Source organism: Dreissena polymorpha, unplaced genomic scaffold (assembly GCF_020536995.1).
Source record: "Dreissena polymorpha isolate Duluth1 unplaced genomic scaffold, UMN_Dpol_1.0 chrUn112, whole genome shotgun sequence".
Classification (NCBI taxonomy): domain Eukaryota; kingdom Metazoa; phylum Mollusca; class Bivalvia; order Myida; family Dreissenidae; genus Dreissena; species Dreissena polymorpha.
In genome coordinates, this window is record NW_026273426.1 from 16,121 (window position 1) to 42,284 (window position 26,164).

The 26,164-nt window shown below is 32.2% G+C and overlaps 1 long non-coding RNA gene across 1 annotated transcript; it reads left to right on the forward strand.

The window, feature by feature from the left end:
• Positions 1-1,414: 1,414 nt before the first annotated feature.
• On the forward strand, positions 1,415-25,805 carry LOC127864096 (uncharacterized). Its single transcript, XR_008041448.1, has 3 exons — positions 1,415-1,680; positions 24,843-25,032; positions 25,445-25,805. It is a non-coding gene; the product is annotated as an uncharacterized LOC127864096 (long non-coding RNA).
• The last annotated feature ends 359 nt before the right edge of the window (positions 25,806-26,164 follow it).

Here is a 26,164-nt window from a genome sequence, read left to right on the forward strand (position 1 = left end):
TTCGAAACCTGCTCCGGGCTATGTTCTTTTCCTTTTTTTAATTTTATTCTTGATTTTTTTACTGAAGCTTATACGATCCAATGTTTACATTTATCAATATAAAGCATTTAATACATAAGTTAAAAAATGCCAAAATCTGTGAAAAGGCCCCTTTAAAGTTTACTTTTTTTTTGTACAAAATAACCCATTTTGTGCTGTCCATTATCGGTTAATGTTTTACGCTGTCAGGTCCAGAAGCGCTCATTCTGTAGCATGTTTGGACCATAATCTATAAAGCGACCAAGTTTCAGCAGATTCGGCCCAGTGGTTCTGATTTTATACGCTGTGCCTAGCTTTTATTGAGTATAAGTACTATTACTCACTGATTTATGCATATGAGCTCGGTTTTGTCATAGCAAGCTCATTGTGTCATGAAGTGTCTTTTCGCCATCCGGCGTCCGCCATCCGGCGTCCGCCATGCTAAAACCTTAACATGAACCCATTGTACCCACACATTTTTTTCGTACCCATTTTTTTCGTACCCAAATATTTTTCGTAATCAAATGTTTTTCGTACCCAAATTTTTTTTGTACCCATTTTTTTCCTACCAAATTTTTTTTGTACCCAAATTTTTTTTTCGTACCCATTTTTTTCGTACCCAAATTTGTTCGTTCCCATTTTTTTTTCGTACCCATTTATTTCGTACCCAAATTTTTTTCGTACCCAATTTTTTTTTCGTACCCACATGTTTTCGTACCCAAATTTTTTTTCGTACCCTTTTTTTTGTACCCAAACTTTTTCGTACCCACTTTTTTTTTTTACCCAAAATTTTTCGTACCCAATTTTTTTTCGTACCCAAATTTTTTTCGTTCCCATTTTTTTACTTCCCAAATTTTTTGTACCCAAATTTTTTCATACCCAATTATTTTTTGGTTCCCATTTTTTACGTACCCAATTTTTTTTCGTATCCAAACGTTTTCGTACCCACATTTTTATATTCTTACCCATTTATTTTTTTCGTACCCAAATGTTTTTCGTACCCAATTTTTTGGTCGAAATAATCGGTTTTCAATTTGATTTGATCTCCCCACTCATTCCATCCCGCGAAACCCTTAAGGTGTCGCAACTCTGGTATGGAATGAGTGATGTATTGGACGTCATCATTGATGACGTTCATTCGAACGAATGATAAAGGGGGCTAAGTTTCGTTAAGTTGGTGCATATAGTCGCGATTTGTGCTTCTTGAAAACTGGCGCAGCACGTTTGCTGAAATTTGACATGTATATGGACAAGAATGCGATCTACCTGTTGGCGTAGGCGTTATACCTGGGAAAAATCTAGTTTTCGAGTATTTTGCGTTTAAATATTTTTTATGGGAAACCACACGCGCTAAGATAAACATTGCGACGTCACGTCATAAAAGCGCTTAGGCTAGCTTCCATCTTGTTAAGAAACAAAGTAACTGACGTTACGCGTTATTAATGCAATATACAGTTAGGCGTTAAATCGATAAACAACGACGTAATAATTGTGTTTGAATATCAATACGAAGTACACATGCATGTCTTTTGTGGAGATCGAGTGTGGTTGTTTAGATATATATATATATATATATAAATGACATAAATCTATGTGTTATTGTGAGCGACGAGTTGAAGAAAGGTTTACACGGCGAGGCTTTCCGAGACGTGTCGGATAAATGTAAGTACACACTGGTATTAACATGGTATTCTATTTATCCGATAATATCTTTAATATACATGATAATCATGAGACAAATACATTATTAATTTAGGGTTTAATTATTGAATCAATAGATAAACGTGAGCAGCAAATCAATTTAGTATAAACAACACGCTTACCTTAATGACGACGATAATCCAATATTTATAACAATTACAATTATGTATGATAAACACACACTCCGAAATACGTTTTTGCATTCGTTCGATTCTTTAAACAAATAAATAACTGTTAAAAACATCCAGAGAATTTAACTTAAAATTGTTTGTTTTGACAAATAAATTACGTCACACAACATACGTCATAATTGCGCAATCAGTTGCATGCAAAATAAAAGTACGGAAAGCCGGTTTTGAGAAATGTTTATATAGATAAGCAAAATAGCATGATATAAACAATATCAAACGGCAGAGCGGGGACGGACTTCTCAAAATAACACTAATTGAAATAGTTTCATGTATATTAAAATCCCTGCGATATCTTTGGTGACCATCATCAAATTCACAGAAAAAATAAAATACAATGCAAGTATCACGTTTACTTGAATTTGTCCGACGAGTTGAAGAAAGGTTTACACGGCGAGGCTTGCCGTGAGCAACACATCATTAGCAGCATAAAGTGCGTAACAAATAAACAAAATAATCAAACATAATAATAATTTAATGTAGCACATTTAAATATCTATTGCAACTGACACCGTTTTGTAGCGAAATTTGATGACTCAATTTCAGCTTTAACAAGAGTTATAAAAATACTTAATTAAGTATAAACGTCACGCTTATCTAAATGACATCGTTAATACAATGTTTGTAACAATAAGATGACTTCTTTAATCCAAAGTTTATAACAAACACCTTGAAACGATATGCACTTCCACCTTTATTAATCCATGTCTTTATCGTAACTTAGTTCAAACCACACAATTGTATTGTATTTCTATCTATGTTTACATTTATGCATGATGCACACACAATCCGAAATACGTTTTGCATTCGTTTGATGCTTTAAACAAATAGTTTACATATAAAAAACACAACGTCCGCGACATGTCCTTAAATTCCAGAGAGTGTAAATTAAACTGTTGTGTTTCGTCACCGAAATGACGTCACACAATGTACTGCGTAGTACATTTCGTAATATAAAATCAAAGCGCTGATTGCATTGCAAAATGAATTCAACACTATCTTGAACGCAAAGCTATAATGATGTTTCAATAAATACACAGAATTTTGTAGACACAGAAAAAGGCTTAATGCTAGTCGATAGTGTTTAAGATGGGGATGTCCGACACAATGCAGTGGTTTGCTCTTTTCACGTTTTTAATATTATAGTCATGGGAATTGAAGTTCTACTTTTTAAGGTAGCTAATCGAACGGCTTCGAAACAATAAAAATGTCTGCCAGTATTATGGTTAATTTCATGTGATATGTATATTATATTTTTGCGAGAACTTTGGTTACCATCATTAAATGCACAAAAAGAAATAGGTTTTCAATTTTATTTCATCTCCCCACTCATTCCATCCCGCGAAACCCTTAAGGTGTCGCAACTCTAGTACGTGTTGGCATTTTCAAACGACCTCAATAATATTATCTTTTTCATAAAACTAATAACTAATTTGACTTTACGCTCGCGTCTGAATATATAACTCATTCGTATACCGTCAATTTGCAGATATGGTCTGGTTTTGCTACGCAGAAGAAAAATTGCATATTGAATTACATACTCAATCATTAAAAAACAAACTAATGTAAGCAACACTTTCAGTCAGTAAGTACTTGATCTATGTACATTTTGCTCTGCGCAATCAATAACAACACATAGCCTGCATAGAAAATGAGTATAGGAAAGCTAACGATTGAGTTTTCACATAGAGTTCACCTGACCGATGTATGCTCATTAAATTTGCTCATTTTTTTCGCTTGAATGTGTTTTAGTTATTTTGAAAAAAACTCGCAATATTTACATCAATGTGGCATTTCTCTCTGGTTCATAGCGTGGCGTATTTAAATAATTGAATTAACGACAAATGCGGCTTGTTTTACACTTGTTTGATTTACTTTACAACTATAGCAAAACACACTCAGTTCATGATAACTAATTTATGATAGGAACAGTTTTCTTAACAATTAATGGAAAATTTTCTGATATGTACTTAGGACTTGGAGAATTTTTACAATCTATTACCATGAGCAAGAATCGTAAATTAGAAAACCTAATAATAACAATCAAATAACTACAATCTCCGGATTATCCTGTTGTATTCCTAATCACAATTTACATGAACCAATAGATTTAACGCCGTATTCTAATTAGGCTGTTAACTACCTAACATCTGTTACAATAGACATGATTGGTTCTTTATTAAATTTCGGGCTTTCTGTATGTATGGTAAGTAACTATTTTCAAATGCTTTTTTTCCGTGTAATTTGTCTGTTGATCGAGTTAGCAAAATTTAAATACTTAATTTTAAGCACATTTAACTCATTTAACTCGGATAGTGTGTCCTCAAACATCATACACCGTTGTAGCAAACAGCTGGACCTACGTTTTGCTCATAGTTGTTAATGACAACCAATTAAATAAACAGCTGCGATGATTTAAAATTAGTAACATAATTACACGGCATTTAAAGTAGCTCACTTGAACAAATTTACATGAATATAAAACATGTCCAAAATAAACCAGTTCGTGTTATACCAATAGAGAATCAGGAGGTTGTTTGAAGCTAAATAAGACTGGTATAAATAACCAAGTTAAAATGAAGATAACATTAATTTAATTTAAATATTGAAATGTTATATCAGAGTTTTGGTGGAAAGGGCTATGTTGATGCATTTTGTACTTGTGTTAATGATATACACTATAAACATACATCTCTTCCAGCATGGACATATGAAATTGGTGTTTCCTCACTCTTGTGATATAATTTACAATTATATTTTGTATTTTCTATTGCAGATTATATCTCTATGTAACATTTATCTTTGATTCTATTTATAATGCATATTAGAAATACACCGCAAGTTAGATCGCCATCATTTCCATTGACAACTTTTAATGAAAAGTAAACACATGTGAAAACCATTTAAGAACGTTGCGTTTTTTAAAAGGATTAAAGTTTAAGACCTTTTAGATACTATTAAACTAATTTGAAACCCTAAACCATCGCATTTTGTTCATAATGCAAGTCGATACCTAATTTAAAAATTAAATTACAACACAAAAAGAGGTTGTATTAATATAGATGTATCTCCTTTTGTATTTATCAGTAAATTGAAACTACAGAGAATGAACTTTAAATAGTATGTTGACTGAAAAAGTTGAAATAAAGAAATTAAGAAAACAATACGAAGCATTTGTTATGCAAAATAATAAAATAATTGTTCTTGTTTCAGAATAATGTGTTACATTATAGTAGCAAAACTTGCTTCGTTTTTATCAATAAAACAACTAGATTGTTTTTTGTGTGTGACCGAATTGCCGGATTTTAATAGTCAATACTTGCCCGGTCAAATCTCAGTTAGTGAAAGGGTTCATTTTTTTTCTTTATCTTCTTAAACATTGTATTAACAATGCTTTAATTTACCACGGTGAGATAACATTTGTTAAAATATGTGAATAAGCTCATTACACCCAATGAAATAAATATCCGTTCGCTTAAGCAATTATATTAAACTTGCTGTGTTAACTTTATTTATATGATTGAATTGTTCAAACCTGTTGAAATATACTATTATCTCCAGAAAAATTTAATTTATCAAAGTTTATATCAAAGAAGCGCAATACGTTGAAAACAATTTACGATACATTGAGGAATAAAACAATGACTTGTAATTTAGATGAATTGAAAGCAAATCTATATTAAATAGTTCAAGATGGACCTGTTTAATGAAACCAATAGCTGATCGTATTACCCATTTAGGCCTAGTAGACTCTCCCATCATTCTAAATTGGACCAATTTATTTCCAAAATTAGGGATGCCTTGTATATTTTATTTCTCTATTTAGACTATTTCTTACAGAAAATTCCTTAAAGCAAACAGCGCAGACCCTATTAAGACGCCACATCATGCGGCGTCTCATCTGGGTCTACGCTAGTTGCCAAGCTCTTTTTCTAGACGCTAGGCATAAATGGGTTTATTCGATGTCAACATAGCTTCGACTTAGATTCACATTGAAACTACATAAGGAATGGTTTTAATTTGCAGTTGTGTGTCTTGTTTTCCACATTTGTTGTGTGTCCTCACTGCTTTGATGTTGGTTTCATGCCATATATATATATATATATATATATATATATATATATATACCAATATATAGTGCCAGTTACGCGGTCTCGGTAGTTTTCAGACTGTACTTACGAGGTCAATATAAAAAACGGGGTCTATATACAACCCCGCATTTTAGGCTCCTTTAATTACTATGAGGGGGGTGTAGGGGAGGTAATGCAATCAAATCTCACAATAAGGTCTTAAATCGAAAACCACAATCAGGTCTGAAATTGAAATTGTATATACCTCGCAAATAAGTTCGCTATATATTTCCTTGTATAAGACGTTAAATAAATGACGTATTTATATACAATAATAATAGTAGGTACCCCTATATACCTTAATTCGTGTTTATATCGGATAAAAAAGGGTATGGAGATACATGTATTTAAAGTGGGAACCCCATAACCTATTTCTAAATCAGAGACCCCGTAACTGGCCATATGTGTGAATATATATATATATATATATATATATATATATATATATATATATATATATATATATATATATATATATATATATATATATATGTATATATATATATATATATATATATATATATATATATATATATATATATATATATATATATATATATATATATATATACTATCGCATTGTAAAATTATGTTTCTCTTTTGCCGTTGCATCTAACGTTTCATTTTATGCGTACTCGATAAGACTCGGTTTCAGCTGTAACACGATTGTAACGATTTTGTTAATATAAATAACGTTTTCGAAGTCTGTTTTTGTAAATGTTTGTCAAATGTACCGAAAGAGAAACTGGAAGCACACCACCATTCTTATTATTCAAGTATTGTACTTCAAAGAGCAATAGTAAATTAATAATAAGTCACAATTTTAACGAGATGTTTCACACTGATCAATCAAATAAGACTAAAACGGATGCGCTGTTCAAAAAGACCGGATGAGACAACCCCAGGCATTGAACAGATGACATGGTATTTGTTATAATTAATATTACAATTGTTTGTTGCTCTTTGTAACCAAAAAGAGCTTCCCAATGCCAAGGAAGCGAATGACAATAAAACACATGAACTGTTCGACAATGTAAAATTACTTCTAAAAAGTTTGCTAATTAACTTCATGGACAAATATGTGCATCCTATTTCTCGTTTATTTTAGGGCGGATAAAGTTTGTGTTTCATGCAAGTAAACATATGAAATTGTATGCAAAATTCACCTTAAATTTGTGTCACAATTCGAGTGGTTAAACAATGGTATAATGATAAGTTTATTATAGTGCAAAAAAAATAACGGATTTATTTTATTTGCATTTGCAGTTGACATTCTTAAACTTGAAGGGTGCTTCCAGAAAGCTCAGATGCGCCTCCAAATGTGAGAATCGAGAAAAACACAATTTAAGTATAACCCCTTGAACTTGAATGGTGTTTATCAAACTTTATTAGATTAAACCATTAAAATAGCCAATAAACAGTCGTGTTGACAAACAAACCGCTAATCTTCCAGACTAATTGTACAGAGAGCTTACATGCACAGATTTGTTTACACAAGAGCATAAGCACACTTTTCTGACTTGTATGATGTTTTAATTCATCTGCTATCTGTGATAGAAAAGATATTAGAATAATTGTTCATATTTCTAATTGATGAAAATGCAGACACATGTTACAACGCTAATCTCGATTCTCTTTAAATTGATGCTTCTTTGCAGTATCTGCAAGTATGCTATTGATACGCTCGGTGTTATAATTCGAGTTATATTTGTGGTTACACGTTGGTAACTGTACCTTGATAACAAACAGTTAAACCTTTAAAATGTATTATTATTTATTTCGGCAATGTTGTGCATAACTTGGAAATTGCTTGGGTGGATCTAAGTTTGAAGGGTAAATACTATTTATCTTAAGCAATACATGTTACCTAACGCATTTAACGTATGTTTAATTTAGAACTTAGCTTTTATCAGTTTATATTTGTGAATAAATTGTCCGTGTTATTATATACTTGCTAAACTGGGCATTGGCTGTTTTTGAAATACAAAGTGATATTTATAATAAGATCATGCAAGTATATAACTTGACAAAATTATGCTCTGGCATTCATGTTGTAATGTGAATAGTATGGAAATCACACTATAAAACATTTGTACAGACGTAGGTTTAGAACAACGACACGTTTAACATGATTGAACGTAAATTTCCCGACCTATGCTTATTGCGACTTAAAAAGAACATGTATATTCATAAAACACCAAATATGCATTGAACGAGCTATAATCGAATACGTAATAACTATCTTTGTTCATTTATACTTTTTAAAAGCTATACAATGAAATACGTTAATTATTGCCTTATTATGCAACTTCAGTAAAAAAAATGAATGCTATTTTAACATTTTTTTTAAATTAACTCTGTCAAGTTTTATGATATATTTATTTATATTTTAACTGTCTGGATTTAGTGATCCAATACATTCATATAGACGTTATCAAAATAAGCTTGCGAAGCGTGCAAGTGGTGGAATTATTGTATATATTCGCGATAATATACGAAAAGGGGTTTCAGTTGTTAAAAATGAAATAGATTGTCTATTATGGATTAAACTTGATCAACATTTTTTATACTGAAAATGACATGTATATTGCTGTGACATATATTGCACCTGAAAATTCACCTGTTAACCCACGATTTGATGGAGATATTTTTAAAACTATTGAATCTGATATTAATACTTTCAGCGAGCTAGTTGCGGTTTATGTAACGGGCGATTTAAATGCAAGAATTGGTCGAAAACTAGATTATATTGCATATGATCGTAATTTAAGTAATCTTGATTTTATAGACATTGACCATCCTATGCCTAGGGCAACGTGTGATTTGAATTCAAATCGCATCGGGGACGCATTACTAGATTTATGTTTGGCTACAAATTTTCGAGTTGTTAACGGTAGATTGCATAACGATGATAATATTGGTAAAATAACATGTTTTACACACAATGGACAGAGTTTAGTTGACTATCTGTTAACACGGTCGGAAAATTTTGTAAATATCGTGCACTTTACAATACAAGATTTTAATGAATTTGATATTTTCTAATCACGCTCCCCTTGAATTTAGTTTAAAAGTTGGGACAACTAGCAAAACATATAAGCGAGGACGAAAATCTTGTGTGAAATGGAATCCTTTTCACAAGGAAGCTTTCCTTTCAGAATTATCGGGCGACATTGCGAATCTCGAGTTTAGTTTAAAACGAGGGATAAATAATAACGATGATGCAGAGGAAATAGCATCAATGTTTACTCAGTACTTAACGTCTAAAGGTAATCCTTATTTCGCGCACACTATTAACTGCGATTGAAATCAATTCGATTCACATGACAAAAATAAACAAAAATGGTATAATTCGGAGTGCGAAAGTAAACGTAAAGAATATAAGGATGCTTTATACAATTATAACCAAATTAATAACGAGAGCAATCGACAGTCAGTATTAGAGAAAAAGAAATCGTATAAATATTATTGTCGTAAATGCAAGACAGATTTTAATAGAACTTTAGGACGCAAAATGGACAGCATGAAATCTAAGTCACCTAAAGATTTTTGGAAAATGTTCAAAAAAAGATCACAAAATCCTAACGGAGAAACAATTGAATTAAATGAGTTCGTTGAACACTTTAAAAACCTGGCTAAAAACGAAGGTAATATAAATAATGAAAACAGTATAAATTTTGTTCGCAATTTCGACAGTAACCATAACTCTGAAAGTACTTACCAGGAGCTCGACAGATACATGACAATCGAGGAAATTATCATGGCAACAAAACGATTAGGAAATAATAAAGCATGTTCTTCGGACAATATAATATACGAATACGTTAAAGAAAGTGTTCATGTAATAGGTGATGCATTGGAATTGTTATTTAACCATATTCTCAAGTCCGGGAAATTTCTTCACAGCTGGTCAACGGGTCTGATTATCCCCCTTTATAAAAAAAGGCGATCCTTCAATACCCAACAATTATAGAGGTATAACCCTGTGAGTTGTTTTGCTAAGTTATTCACGAGTATACTCAATGAACGCTTACAAAATTGGGCTACAGCTAATGACATTTTAACTGACGCACAGTTCGGTTTCAAACCGGGTTATAGTACGGTCGACGCATTATTTGTCCTTCAATCCTTGATTGAAAGTCATATCAATAATAAACAAAAACTGTTTTGCAGCTTTGTCGATTATTTAAAGGCATATGACTTAACGGATCGTATGCATCTCTGGTTTAAGCTCATTAGGTCCGGTATCGATGGCAAACTCCTGTCCGTGTTTCGCTCTTTGTATAACCAGATTAAATTAGGTGTCAAACATATGAAAAGTATTTTTGATTTATTTGAATCCGACATCGGGTTATTACAGGGAGAAATATGTTCGCCAATAATGTTTTCATTATTCTTAAATGACACTTACAAGCTGATATAAATGCGGACATTACAATTGATCAATTATCTATTTATCTTCTATTATTCGCCGACGACGCAGTACTATTCTCAGAATCCGCTGAGGGTTTACAATCATCCTTGAACAATTTGTTTGAGTATTGCACGAAGTGGAATATAACGGTGAATGTCGAAAAAACAAAAATTGTTATTTTTCATAAAAGCAGATTAAAAAAAGGCTATAGATGGGTGTACAATAATAACCCAATTGAAATCGTGATCAATTTTAATTATTTAGGAATAGTAGTTTCAAGCAGCGGCTCGTTTATACAAGCAACAAATACTTTATCAGCCAAAGCGCTTAGAGCGATGAACGCATTATTTACTGTTACAAAATCATTGAATGTATCTGTTAAATTAATGTTAAATCTGTTTGATGCATATGTTGCCTCGATTCTAAATTATGGAAGCGAGGTATGGGGGTTTACTACAGCCGAAAACATTGAGCGTGTCCAACGCAAATTCTGTAAATGGCTTTTAAGTGTAAAAGCTTATACTAATTCAAATGCTTTGTATGCCGAAGTAGGGAGATACCCGATGTATATATGTCGATATTTGCGAGTATTTAATATTTCTTAAAATTGTTCAACGAAAAATCTTTTAACTGTATTTTAAGTAATATTATTCGTAAACAATTTAAAGAAGCATGTGATTATCCTCACTCCAAGTCATGGACATCAAACGTTCGGAAACTCTTGCAAGAGTCAGGTTTTAATGACGTATGGTTTAATCCAGAATCTGTTAATGTTAACAGCTTTATTATAATGTTTCGCAATAGATTAAAAGATTTGTTTATTTCAAACTGTCGAATTGATGTAAATGACTCTCCATCACTATATTTGTACAAAGAATTGAAACCCATTTTTGAAAGATCCATTTATTTAGACAAAATTGAAAATTCGAAATTAAGAAACATAATAGCAAAATTGAGATTGTCTTCCCATGTTCTATTTATAGAAACTGGTAGGCACCAAAACATTCCAAGAAATGAAAGAACATGTACATTTTGTTCACTGAATGAAATTGAAGATGAGTACCATTTTGTTCTTATATGTCCTTTATATGATAATATTAGAAATACATGTATACCTGTTTTTTACAGAAGAAGATCAAGTATGTTTACATTTTTACAATTGTTGAATGAGACTAGAAAATCTGTATTGATACGTCTAGCTAACTTTTGTATAAAAGCATAAAAACTTAGAGCCGAAAATTTATAGTCTTATAAGAGAATAGTTTTTTCCCCAAAATTGTGATTTTGTAAATAATTTCTAACTGCATAATGTTTATATTTTATTTTTCTCAATCACTAACGGATCATATTCATTTACTTAACTTTGTTTAACAATTAAGAGCCTTCTCTTTCATATTGTATTCTCACAAAAAGCATCTATGTGTAAAAATGCATAAACATTTGTTGTTAGTTTGACTTATGTGTATGTATATGTATTTATGATTGATTTATTGTTTTTGACGATGAGCTGTATATGCTTAAGTCGCAATTAAACTATCTGTTCTGTTCTGTTCTGTTTATATTTTAACAGTAATTTCTTCTAATGGTGCATGATATTAAGTTAAACGTTCGAATGCTCTTAAATTCCTTAGATACGATGAAGATTTGTCAAATAAACTGGAATATGTAGTTAATATTCATATATTTTCGCAAACATGTTTGAAGTGTAATCGAATAGTATCGTATCAATGTAATCGTAAATTTACATTGAAATACGCACCATGCACGTATGAACAATACCATTTTATCCCACTTTTACAGCGAATTCGGTTGATTAAAGCCCCGTTTATTAAATTTCATCTATAATCAACGGCAAGGCTATAATCAATGGCACGAAATGACGTCATCAACTGCCGAACCGGCACTACTTTTTCCCACGCATCTCGTCACCTGTATTTGCCAAGTGCATCAATAATAAAAACAATCTCAAACGTTTGTCAATCTTAAAACAAAGAAAAGTAGCAAAAAAACGTGTTTTTTTTTGTCATTTATTTTTATTAAAACCTATAGTATTAGGTAAATTTAACACTTTGCAAATAGGTTCTGTTGTTGTTGCTCCCCTTTGAAGAAGTCAGTTCGAGCTGCTCCCCTTTGACCGTAGAAAACAATCGTCTGGACCAAGAAATCCTGTGTTAATTTACAAGCTGTACTCGAATATGCGTTCATCTGACTTTTCTTCAAAGCATCTGTTCAACCTGGCAATACGCACAAATGACACTGCATCCCAGTGGTTCTTGCGTCAACAAGTGGGTGTCAACAAGCTAGGTCAGATGCTGAAGGCCATGGCAAAAGACGCCGGCTTCCTCAAGCACAAGAGAATAACGAACCACTCAGTTCGCAAATTCCTGGTCCAAAAACTTTGAAATGCAAAACATTCCACCCACTGAAACCATGGCCATAACAGGGCACAAAAATGTCCAGTCCATAACCAATTATTCCAACATATCTGTTGAACAGCAGCAAACGTGTTCATTCTTGCTCAGTCCAGTAAATGTAACAATCCAACAGATTCCTCTTGTTCACCTTCATGCACCGAAACTATGGCCGAAATGCAGCCTAGACAACCAATGTCTACCGTCGAACAAGTTGATCTTGATGTTCGCCCCACCCAGTCACTTCACCAGCAAATGTCTTTCTCTTGTTCGAACAGCTTTGCCTCACAATTCTTAGGTGCCACTTTCAACATTCAAAATGTATATAATGAGCTTAAATCCAAGTAATCTTTGTTATTTCGTCACGAAATAACCACATATTATAACAAAGAAGCAAATATTGTGCACCTCGTGATCGACTTGATTGTTTGATATCGAAAGTGAATTGTGTGTGGTGTTAGGCTACGTTGTAAACAAATGTAGTTCCTTGTATATAACAACTTAATGTCATATTGATGTAATAAATAATTTCAGATTTGCAATTCAATATGATTAAAATTGTAATTAATAACGCTCGACACTTTGTTACAGAACGATATTCTGACTTTAAAAAAAAGATTATTTTATAAGCGGTTATTTTTGGAACGCGGATTAATACACTGACCTTGGTTAAACTACAGTCATTATCAAAGTACAACAAACACTAATGAAAACTTATTTTGTTTAAATAAAAAAAGTTTACTGAATAAAAAGTGGGATAAATAGAATAAAAGGTCAGTGTTGATTATAGATCAGGTTTATCATGCTCGGCACGAAAACGAAAAAGCACTCGCCAAGGCTCGTGCTTTTTGTTTTCTAAGCCTCGCATGATAAACCTGACACTAACCTATTATTCTCTATGTAATTAAAATATATCATTATTATGAAACGACGAATATAAAGAAGTTGTAACCATTTAAACAGAACGGAACATTTTCCTTCCCTGCAAACACATATTCAATTAAAAATTACTTGAGTAACCAGTTAAGCGTCAAATATGAATCATAACATTATAACATTAAAACTACGTTTCGAAAAATGTTGTGTACTTATAAACGCAAAAATCAAAACAATACAAAGTTCGGTGGTTATATGTATTCGTCATGATATATGTTAGCACTTGAAACTTCACGTCGCTTAACAAAACTTAACACTTGAAACAAATAATTGTAAATATAATATTACATAATGTTAATGTTCAGTTTATAATACGTCTAAATAAATCTAAATTCTGATTGCAATGAGAAACCTTTCTAAGATTAATAATGAGCAGGGAAAAACAGCGAACATATTTTCAAACAGTTGATCACGGCAAACTGTAATCATCCTAACACAATCTGTTTTGTTTTATTAGTTTTTAATTTTCTGGTTAAAAAAATGTCGACGTATACTGACACATAAGTTCACATAAAATCGCCTCGATTATACATGTGATCATAATTATGTTTTATTAATAACTTATTTGCTGTACAAATTCAAAGAAAATAATTGTTTTTATTGAAGTTTGCATTGTGATGATGTGTTAATAAATCCATATTAATTTTAATGTCGATGAAAATTTCATGCGCTCGGGAAATATGATCACATTTGATAATTTTTAAATAAACTTATAACATTGGCATGCGTGTAATGCATTTATTTTATATTCGCTAGAGACACTTAATAGTATTTAGAGAAGATTTATCCACATAAATTACCAATGAATGAGCATATGTGCGGACCGTCAATAACATTACATTTAAGTTAGTGTTTTAGAAAACATTGGGCGTAATGTATTACTACTAATATCATTACGTCAGAAACTGGTAAATTTAGTTCGTATTCAATAATTTAACTTGACTTTTGTAACTTTTAAACAGACAACTTAACACGCAAAAGTAGAATCAACCCCTTTTTTTCGGGATTTTACAGTTCCTTCGTCGGTTGTTAGTCACAAAACTGGAAGTCGAAATTACACAGAAACGTATGCCATTGATGATTGTTGACTTTACGTATTCGAGTATAGTTGGATCACCATTATGCATTTGTCCATCAAGTGTGTAACTGATCACTTTCATTACATAAAAATACACATATGTATGGAATGAAATGTTTACAATAACACGTATGCAAACCATTCCACTTGAATGACTATTTTGAAAATGTTTTCATAAGTATGTTTTACATTTCAAATGGCATTTCAAAAAAATAAATAAATGATTGATTATGCTTATGGCGTTGAATCATATGTTTTTGTACAACTTTCCACATCGATGTTTTACATAGAGAATAATTAATTTACTTGGGAGTTTACTTGTGAGACTCAAACAACTCATTTTAACACTGATAATATCATATAAAAAAATACTAGTATGTTTATGCACTTAAAATGCAAATACACAAAACACAATGTCGTTTATTCGTGGTGGCATGTTAAAACGACCTTTAAGTTTATACAATTAGATAGTTTCTTTTTCATAAAACTTCTAAATCGATTGTACGCTCCCGTCTGAATATATAACTCGTTCGTATACCGCATATTTGCTTATATAGTCTTGCTTTGCTACACAGTAATTAAACTGCATATTAAAATCCATACACAATCATTTAAAAACAAACTAGTGTACGTCAACAACAATTTCAGTCAGTCAGAGCCTTTCCTACGCAAAATTTCTTCTGCGCAATTAATATCAACACATCATCGTCTGCACAGAAAATGAGTAAAGGAAAGCTAACTATTCAGTATTTACATGGAGTTTACTTGACCGATTTGAAAATGTCAATAATAAAAAAATGTAAAAATATGTGTTTCTTACAAACTTACATACCTACCATACGATAACAATTAGCTTATTATTTGGATGAAATTATGTTTGTTTATTTAATAGGCTCATGTTTGTTCGTTTAAATGCGTTTTAGTTATTTTGAAATACACTAGCAATATTTACATTGATGTGGCATTCCTTTCTGGTCCATAGCATGGCGTAATTAAATAATTGAACTAACGACTAATGCGGCTTGTTTTACAACTGCTTGGTGGTCTTTAAAACAATAGAAAAACACACTCGCTTCTTAGTAACTTATTTATGATAAGAAAATTTGCCTTAAGAAATTCGTGCATAATGTTCTGATATGAACTTAGAATTGGGAGAACTTCTACAATCTCGCACCATGAACGAGAATGGTAATTTACTAGATCTAATAATAACAATCATGTAATAACAATCGTCGTTTTATCTTGCTGTATTTCTAATCACAATGTACGCGAGCCAATAGTTTTACAGCCGTATTTTAGTAAAGCTGCAAACTACCCATATCTGTTATAATAGACATTATTGGTTCTTCATTAAATTTCGGGCTCTTTGTGTGCATGTTAAGTAAGTATTTTTAAAGGCTGCTTTCAGTGTAATTTGTCTGTTGATCGAGTTAGTTAAAAATACATACATCAGTTTCAGCACAGTTAACTAAACAAACTTGGATAATGTGTCCTCAAACTATTACACGCCGTTGAAGCAAACAGCTGGACCTACGTCATACCCATCGTAGTTCATGACAACCAATTAAATTTGCAGCTTCGATGATTAAAAATTGGTTCCAATAACCTATTCTGCCTAACATTGTTACAAACTTTATTACTAGGCACTTGAATTAGCTTACTTAGAAAAAATTGACATGAATCTAAAACGTATCGAAAATAAACCAGTTCGTTTTATGCCAATGGAGATTCAGGGGTTTGTTGGAAGCTAAATAAAAAATGTTATAAATAACCAAGTGAAAATAAAGATACAATTTATTTAATTTAAATATACACATGTTATATCAGAGTTTAAGTAGAAAGCGCTAACTTGATGCACACATTGTATTTTGCATATGTTTTTTGTACTTGTGTTAATGATAGACTCTATACATTACATCTCTTCTAGTATGAACATATTTCAATGGTGTTTCCAAACTCTTGTGATATTAACTACAATTATAGTTTGCAGTGTTTATAGCAGATTATATATATCATATATATGTATATGTAACATTTATCTTAAATTCTATCTAATATAACGAAATTCACCGCCGGTTAGTTTGCCATCATTATCATTGAAAACTTTGTATGAATAGTAAACACAGCTGGAAACCATTTAAGAACGTTAGTTTTTTAGGTTTAAAAGTTTATCACCTTTTGTATAAACAAATTCGAAGCCCTGAACCATCTTATTGTGTTCATTATGCAAGTCGATACCGTTATTTCAAAATAAAATTACAAAACCAAAATAGATATTAATATGAAAAGTTTCTCTCCGTTTGTATTTATTTGTAAATTAGTGGTTGACACTAAAGTGAAATGAACAATAACTAGTATTTTGACTGAACAAATTGAATTTAAGAAAAAAAAACTTAGCGTTTGAAATGCGAAACAAGAAAAGAATTGTTAGTCGTTCAGTATACCGTGTTACGTAATGGTGGCAAAACTTGCTTTGTTTTAATCAATTAAACAACGAGGTTGAATTTACGTAACCGAAATGCCAGATTTTAATAGTTGAAACTTGCCAAGGTCGAATCCCAGTTAAAGCAATTGTTTTTGTTTGTTTCCTTATCTTCTTCAACAATGTAATAACAATGCTTTACTTAACCACGTTCAGATAACATATTTGTTCATGACAAAATATGTGAATAAGCTCATTACACCCAAGTGAAATGAATCTTCGTTAGCTTAAGCAATTATATTAATGTTGCTCAGTTAACTTAATTTACATGATTGAATTGTTCAAACCTGTTTTAATATACTATTTTCTCCACTCTACCGAAGAACAATTGGATTTATCGAAGTTTTAATTTGCAGCGTAATACGTTGAAAGTAATTTACCATACATTGAGGAATTAAACAATCACTTGTAATTAAGATTAATGGAAAGCACATTTCTATTTGATTATTCAAGGCGGACCTGCTTAATGAAAGCAATACCTGATAGGATTTAGCCGTCGGCAACATAGCTTTAACATAGATTCAGATTGAAAATGCATAAGGAATGGTTTTTCTAGTTGTGTGTCTTGTCTTCTACATTTGTTGTGTGTCCTCATTGATTTGAATTTCGTTTCTTGCCATATATAAACTATCGCAGTGTAAAGTAAGGTCTCTCTTTTGTTGTTGCATCTAACGTTTCATTTTATGAGTATTTGATTACACTCGGTTGCAGCTGTAATCCGATTTAAAGGAGTCTTGGTAATATGAATAAAGTCTTTAGTTGTAAATGTTTTTCAAAAGTACCGGAAAAGAAACTGAAAGCACAACACCATTCTTGTTATTCAAGTGTTGTTCTTCAAAGAGAAATAGTAAATTAAATATAAGTCACACATTTCACGAGGTGTATCACGTTATTAAATAAAAAAAAATACTTTAAAACGTATACGCTGTCAAAAAGACCGGATAAGACAACCCAAAGCATTGAACAGATGAGTTGGTATTTGTTATAATTAATATTACAATTGTGTGTTGCTCTTTGTAACCAAAAATAACTTCCCAATGACAAGGAAGCGAATGACAATCAAACACATATTCAATGTTTTGACAAAGTTAAATAACTTCTTCAACAATTTGCTAATTTACTTCATGGAAAATACATGTGCGTCCACTTTATCGCTTATTTAATAACGTTCAAGACCGAATAAAGTTAGTGTGTCATGAAGGCAAACAGATGCACTTATATGCAAACTTGACCTTATATTCTTGTCAAAATTCGAGTGATCTAACAGTGGTGTAATGTTATAGTTTATTATAGTTCAAATATAAACTAACGGATTTATTTTATTTGCATTTGCAGTTGTTGACATTCTTAAATTTCAAAGGTGCTTCCAGAAAGCTCAGATGCGCCACAAATTTGAGAATACGGGGACTGCACCATTTTAGTAGGACGCATTGGATATGAATGGTGTTTATCAAACACTATTAGATAAAATCATTAAAATAGCCCATAAACAGTAAGTCGTGTTGCAAAACATACCGCTAATCGTCAGGACTAATTATACACAGATCTTGCATGCACAGTTTTTATTACAAAAGAGCATTAACACAATTTTCTGACTAGTATGATGTTTTTACTCATCTGTTTATCTGTGATAGAAAATATTATATGATAAATGTTAATATTTCTTAAGGATGTACATACAGAAACCTTTAACAACACTAATCTCGATTGACTTTAAATTCATGCTTCTTTCAAGTATCTACATCTATACTATTGACACGCGCGGTTAAAATTCTCGAGTTAAACTTGTAGTTACACGTTGGTTACTGTATCATCGCAACAAACAGTTTAACATTTCAAATGTTATATTATGTATTACTGTTAATATGTGCAACTGTTTTTGTGGATCTAAGTTTGAATGGTTAGTATTTATTCATTTTAGGAATCAAAGTTACCTCACGCAGATAACGTATGTTTAATTTAAGTATTTTGAAACTACAAAAACATACTAAGCTTTTATCAGTGTTATTTTTGAGAATACATCGTGTACATGTCCGTGTTATTTTAAACTTTTGAATCTTCCAAATGACATGAAATTATTATCCCTTATGATTAAACTTCTGTAAAAAATAGATAAACTAGTTCAACCTTTTCTTCATAGTCTAATATTGTAAATGTTTAAGATTTATTAATTTATATTTTAACAGTAATTTCTTCGAATGGTACATGCTATTAAGTTAAGCGTTCGAATGCTCCTTAATTCCTTCAATACGTAGAAGATTCGGAAAATAAACTGGAAGATTCAGTTGATATTCATATAAATTTTCGCAAACTTGTTTGAAGTGTAATCGAATAGTATGCAATATTGAACACACGAAACGGAAATATTTGAAAACTTAAGCTAGATAGCTATATGTCAGCATATGTTGAGTATATTTTATCAGTATACTTAAGTTAAATACCCAGATTTATTCATTAACTGGAGTTCCTCGTCCGCCATTTACTCTAGGAGTATTTGAACATAGTATAGTTTTATATTGAAGAAAATATAGACGTAGTAATGCTATAACAATCTCAAGAAAATTATAAAATGGTGGACTATGTTTTGTAAAAATATATTTCAATGAGTAATATATTTGTTTGTTTTATAAAAATGTTCTTTTACTCACATATTCATGTCTCGTTGTCGTAAAAATTATTTATCGTAACGATTAAGGCCCAATATTGTATGTAATCAGAGGCTATTTTTAGGCTGACTTATATTAGCATCAGATTCCGGCGTTACTTAATATTACTATGCATGTTGTAAATAACAGGTATTCTTTCATTTTGCTAAAGACACTTTTCATCAAAATAATCTATTCCAAGACTGGTAATGTATCAGCTATACTTAATACAAATGATTTAGCTTGGACTTACACGTGTCCAGTCAAATATTGAAGAGCGTGTTTATATTTCCGTACGCCACGTCTCCAGTCAAATATTGAAGAGCGTGTTTATATTTCCGTACGCTTTATGACACGCATCTGTTATTCAATATGCAATGTATTGCACTTGGCTTTGAACACCCACGACTTTGTTACATCTTTGATTGACACTGTAGTAAACTGGTTAATCGTTGAAATCTACAAATAAAATTAAGTAAAATATATTATTGTTTTATGTTCAAGTACAGTCTATACTTTACAAGGCTTTTCGTGTGTATCGATTTCCTTATTTGAGATGTAATTTGTATAAAATATGCACAATTCTGTCCAGTTTAGACATTTTATACTTCATTAGATGTTTCATTATTCAAAACTATCATCGTGAGTGCTCTGAATTTCTGGAAACGACAATTTAAGTATGACGTGTCGGATTTCTCTTGGAGACTTTTTGGAAAGAGGAATCAACAGTATGTTAAATTTATTTCAATGGCAAATACAAAATAGCAAATGGTGATTATCTGAGTGGAACATATTTTGTGCTAAAAGGTTTTGTTTGGTTAACACCTTGCCTCATCGATGTATTTAATGGTACAGACGAAGTAAAAAGTAACGCTACAATAGCTTAATAAAACAATAATAGATTAAATAAAAAATAACAATACTGTACCGATTCATAGTCCAAATGAAACATTACGCATTGAGATTTGTATTGGTTTTATTTTAAAACCGCTCACATATTATTAAGTTCAATATTTTGTCTTTTCTTAATTAAATAATTAATTACTCGCCAATCGAAATACATTAAGTAAGATTTTATTTTGATGTTTTATACATAATGATAGGATCTTGTTTTGCAATAACGTTATAATTTATATTCATACACAATGACATCTAAAGCTCAAAGAATCGCCGTCAGCAACACCACTGTCAGTCATTTTGTGTACACAGAATAGAACTAAATATATATTTGTTTCAATCTTTAATGAATTGTTTTTCGTACGAATATACATATATAACATTATATTATATTTCACAATAAGAGATTATACTCTTTAGGCGCATATATTCCAACATTTCAAATACTCATTTTATTTGAATTAATTGTCATTTTGTTGGAATGTTTGACATTTTGAAAATTTGAAATTGAAAAGCTGAAACATTGGACATTCCTATCTGTTCAATAACAACAGCTGTCGTAATTAAAATGTTCCTTTGTCAATTAAGATTAATGCGGCATGTTTTCCTGTTGCTTGAAATTGAACAGAAGCATCGCAAACACTTTCGGCAGTAAACAACTACACTTTGATATGAATAGTTTAATAAGAGGAATCAATCAACATGTCTGCTATAAAATACGAATTTTGAGAAAGTGCTCCAACACGTACCATGAACGTGATTGACAAATTACCAGTAATAATAATGATCAGGTGAATTCATGCATTTGTGTAGCGTCGTGTATATGCAATGTCAACTGTTGTAAACAATGTAGTAGTAGTAGTAGTAGAAGTAGTATTAGTAGTAGTAGTAGTAGAAGTAGTAGTAGTAGTAGTAGTAGTAGAAGTAGTAGTAGTAGTAGTAGTAGTAGAAGTAGTAGTAGTAGTAGTAGTAGTAGTAGTAGTAGTAGTAGTTGTAGAAGTAGTAGTAGAAGTAGTATTAGTAGTAGTAGTTGTAGTAGTAGTAGTAGTTGTAGTAGTAGTAGTAGTAGTAGTAGTAGTAGTAGTAGTTGTAGTAGTAGTAGTAGTAGTAGTAGTAGTAGTAGTAGTAGTAGTAGTAGTGGTAGTAGTAGTAGTAGTAGTAGTAGTAGTAGTAGTAGTAGTAGTAGTAGTAGTAGTAGTAGTAGTAGTAGTAGTAGTAGTAGTAGTAGTAGTAGTAATAGTAGTAAATATAGTAGAAGAAGCAGCAGCAGAAGTAGAAGAAGAAGTAGTAGTAGTGGTAGTGGTAGTAAATATAGTAGAAGAAGCAGCAGCAGAAGTAGAAGAAGTAGTAGTAGTGGTAGTGGTAGTAGTAGTATGAGGAGGATGAGGAGTTGGAGTACATTACCATCATGTTACAATACAAACTTGTGTGTGTTGTTGCATATACAAATAATTTGTGTCCAAATATTGTTTTTAGCTTATACAATATGGATTAAGACTAAAATATAATATTTTTGCTAGTATAGCTATTTTACAATATTTTGTTTTATTAAACTTTTTACATTTTATGTCCGTGCACAGGTATTCATGTACATGAATTAAGCGCAATCTTTAGGATTTTATATGTTTAATCAATACTTATTCAGTTATTCCGAAAACATAGTGGACAATCAAACGCATTATATAATTATAACTGCAGAGTACAATGTCAATAAGTTGTAAAACAAGCTTGAGGTCTATGCTATGTCTCTTTTCTGTCAGTTTGAAAGGCTGCTGATACAGTAAGGTGCAAACTATAAAAATTTTAACTACAAAGTATAAAATTGTCGAAAATAGGAACACTGTTGACTATTAGTGGATGTACAGTATAGGAATGAAAGCATGATATAAGTTTAAATATATCAGCTTTAATGTGTAATATGCTCAACGCTGTAAGAACTAGATACACGTATTAGACTTTTAGAATAAAGTTAGTTGCAATAAGACAGCTAGCAATTTCGGGACGGGGCATCGTTATGAGAATATGACCAGTTCAAGAAACAGATACATATTTAAACAGCTGACTAACTCGAATGAGAAATCGAACATGTTTGAATATCAATGTATTTGCCTTGTATCCTCTTGCTTCAACACCAAAGATAAGTTATTACAAAGTTACTGCTTGGACACTGGACAGATTGTCAAATAGGATAGCAATTTTTTCTCAGTATAACTTAGGAAAGTGAAGAAAACGGGATATGTATCTTCGATGATCTCACCACATTAACAATGATGGACATTATAATTTGCTTTCGCGAACACATTATCATTAACGTTGCTACAGGTTTTTATTTATGCATACATGCAATACATTAATTAAATACTATATGAACACTTTAAATAATAGTTTAAGTAAGCCGCAGAGGAAAAACTACTTATCTTTTGGGCATCGTTAACTTTAATTATAGAAAACGAATACACAGTGGAGAATCGGTTAATTAAAGGAACCGTCAACCACGAATGACGAAAAAAGAAAAGTTCTAAAATACCTTTTTTTTTACAATTATTAGTTTATAATGATTAAAATATCATGACTGATATATTACATTACTTGAAAAAAGTTCTTAAGTTTTCATATTGTCATATATTCGGTAATAAAATTTTACTGGGTATGTCTACCAGTTAACTATAAATAACGCAAGTAGATTGATAATCATCGTCACGTGGTAAACCCAGGAATGCAAATTGTGCATGCGTAGTGAATTGTATATATTAAAGAGGCTGAGTTGACCCACGTTCCGGATGAAGCGACTGACGGGCTCTTATATGGGCTGACTTTACCCACGTTCCGGATGATGCGTCTTACGGGCTTCTATAAGGGCTGAGTCGACGCACGTTATGGATGAAGGGACTGACGGGCTTCTAAAGGGGCTGAGTTGACCCATGGTCCGGATGAAGCGACTGACGGGCTTTTCTAGGGGCTGAGTTGACCAACGTTCCGGATGAAGCGACTGACGGGTTCTTATAGGGGCTGACTTTACCCACGTTCCGGATGATGCGACTAACGGGCTTCTATAAGGGCTGAGTCGACACACGTTCTGGATTAAGGGACTGATGGGCTTCTAAAGGGACTGAGTTGACCCACGTTCCGGATGAATATACTGACGGGCTTCTAAAGAGGCTGATTTGACGAACGTTCCGGATGAAGCGACTGACGGGCTTTAATAGGGGCTGAGTCGACACACGTTCCGGATGAAGCGACTGACGGGCTTTTATAGGGGCTGAGTTGGTCCACGTTCCGGATAAAGCGACTGACGGGCTTTTATAGTGGCTGAGTCGACCCAGTTTCCGGATGAAACGACTGACGGGCTTCTATAGGGCCTGAGTTAACGAACGTTCCTGATGAAGCGACTGACGGGCTTTTATAGGGGCTGAGTAGACCCAGTTTACGGATTAAGCGCCTGACTGGCTTTTATAGAGGCTGAGTTGACCCACGTTCCGGATGAAGCGACTGACTGACTTCTGAAGGGTCTGAGTTGACTGAGATGACCCACGTTCCGAATGAGAGTAGAAAATTTAGACGAAACGTGTACTTGCATCATGATTGCTAATTGAAATATGATCTATAATCAGCATGGGACTTGTATATTTGATGTTTATGTTTTAAAGTTATTGCCACACAATGACAGTTTGTAATTTGTGGTGTCTATATCTTGATGACGGAGCTTAAATTCGAAATAGTTTAATCATAAAATACCAAACAAGGTTGACACAACAGCCTTTAAGGTAATTCGGTGAAGATATCATTCCATTATCATATATATTCAATCAGGGGCGGGGGGGTAAGTAAAAACGGTCGTAACGGTAACAAAGTGATTTTCGTTCGGCAATTAAAAGGTTTAATTATATTTCTCGTAGGACGCAGTCCACACGAAAAGTTTGTTTAACTCACTTTTGATATCAGGGAAAGTCGGTGATAACTACCGCAGACGATTCTGTCCACGCAGTCCGAAAACAGATAAAGCAGCCAGGAAAAAAGCAGATCACGTCCAACAAACACCATCACCATGGCAATGAGACTGCATTGACAATGGACTAAATTAAAAGCACTAAGCTCCTTAAGCTGTCACTGAGCCCTCACGTCAACAAGAACGGTAAGAAATAGCAAGGTAGAATATGGTAGCTGTTCTTGCTATGTGTATATCAAGTCTATTCGGCAATTTGACAGGTAAGTACCGTTACGCACATAATTGAACACCATAAATGTTGCTTTTATACCAAATATATTTAGTAGTCATATTTTATACCACATTTATTTAGTAGTCATACATTCTATTATTCTTCAATATGTTATAAAAGTTTAAAATAAACGTTACTCTCTCGATATACTGCTTTTTATTGCACTGTCTTTATAATGTTTACACGCGATCTTAAACAAATATTGATTTTAACCAATTGCAAAGCATGCTTGTTTTACCAACAGCACAAGTGTGCCACGTATCTTGTGGGAATGTGTGTCCCTTTTATGCTTTCTTTTTTTGTTTCAACTTCTTGACCAACCTATAGGCAGTACCGTCGGACAGTTTCAATTTCATTTGAGATTAACAATGCGATGCCGAAGCAAAGAAACCCAGAACATTCTACTTTCGGTAAGACCATTTACTGTATGTAAAAGCCATAACAATGCAGACATTAATACTTTTTAAACTAACATTTGAATATAGTTGCCCACTTATGTTCCTTTAGTACGTCTTAAAGAAAATGGGTTTACTTAAAAAGTATGAGTTCCTAGCATGCATTCTGGAAAGAAATATCTTGAAGGCTTTTGCTGATGTATAACTTAAAGATTTAATTTGAACATATGGTGGGTTATCTTCCGAAATGTTCTATTATTTGGGTAATTCACTTGCCAATAACTCTATCTATACTAAACAGACACTCATGATTTTAATCTTAAACTCCTTGTTTTAATGTAATGTAAAATTAAAAACGGCTTGCAGGATTTTGGGTAAAAATATACTACTCTTTTCGCCCAATGATCGCATTATGAAGGACATTCAATCCGATAATAACAAGAGAAATATATGGACATTGGCATCTACAGTTAATTGTTGCATTTTTGGAGAAAATAGTATTTTTACAATATGTGTAATGCGTTAATCGTGCATGTTTTTCTCTTATTTATTGAAAGAGATGTTAATTAAGGAGAAGTAAGAGAATTGCATTGTTAAGTGTTCTTATAAATTTTATGAGTAACAGCCAAATTGTATTTGCCTTCGTTTGATG